Below are 644 nucleotides of genomic sequence, written 5' to 3'. Positions count from 1 at the left end.
TTCCCCGCTCCTCCCCCAGGTGACCTTCGTTGACTGACCTGCTGGTTTGGGACACTGATCCAGTCCATGCTGGACCCCTGAGGCAGGAGTGTCCTCCCAGTCACCCACTCTGGGTCCTGAAGACACACCCTACCTTGTCATCTGCTGGCCTCTGTCAGAAGCACATCTCCACACCTGCAGAGACATCCCTGGAGGCACTGGCTGCAGGGCTCCCTGCTTTCTCCTGCCTACAGACCAGGGCTGCACTGGGCTGTGCTGGAGTGCGCCCTCCAACATCGATCCGACCTCCGCACTGTGCCCCGTGTCCGTCGGAATGGCTCTGCCGTTCTGCTCCCAGACCACAGTTGCCTGCACTCCAGCACAGGGGAGAGCTCAGACTGGCCACCCTGCACCCCATCTGCAGCCCCAGGGTCCTTCCAAGGACTGGACTTGGCTCACCTCCTGGCGCTGGGACTGGACCCTGATATAGAATCACAGATTCCCTGGCCTCCAGCTAACCCTGCTCCTGGGGCACACAGAGCAGCAATAAAGAGAACTGTGAGGAGCTGGTGAGCTGGCTCAGTGGTCTAAAGCACCTACTTGGAACAAGCTTGGCAAAGCACAGGGACCGCGGTTCAATCCCCCAGCACCACATGCCAGCCAGC

The 644-nt window shown here is 60.7% G+C and overlaps 1 protein-coding gene across 1 annotated transcript in view; it reads left to right on the top strand.

The window, feature by feature from the left end:
* Positions 1 to 487, top strand: part of LOC101566452 (intestinal-type alkaline phosphatase) — a 10,663-nt gene extending 10,176 nt beyond the window's left edge. The window contains exon 12 of the mRNA XM_004637396.2: positions 60 to 487. The gene's annotated coding sequence lies outside the window, so the exon portion shown is untranslated. The remainder of the gene's footprint in view (positions 1 to 59) is intronic.
* Positions 488 to 644: the final 157 nt, after the last annotated feature.

Source organism: Octodon degus, unplaced genomic scaffold (assembly GCF_000260255.1).
Source record: "Octodon degus isolate 3935 unplaced genomic scaffold, OctDeg1.0 scaffold00089, whole genome shotgun sequence".
NCBI lineage: Eukaryota > Metazoa > Chordata > Mammalia > Rodentia > Octodontidae > Octodon > Octodon degus.
The sequence above is the reverse complement of the archived record's forward strand: the minus strand, read 5'-3'. Positions and strand labels throughout refer to the sequence as shown.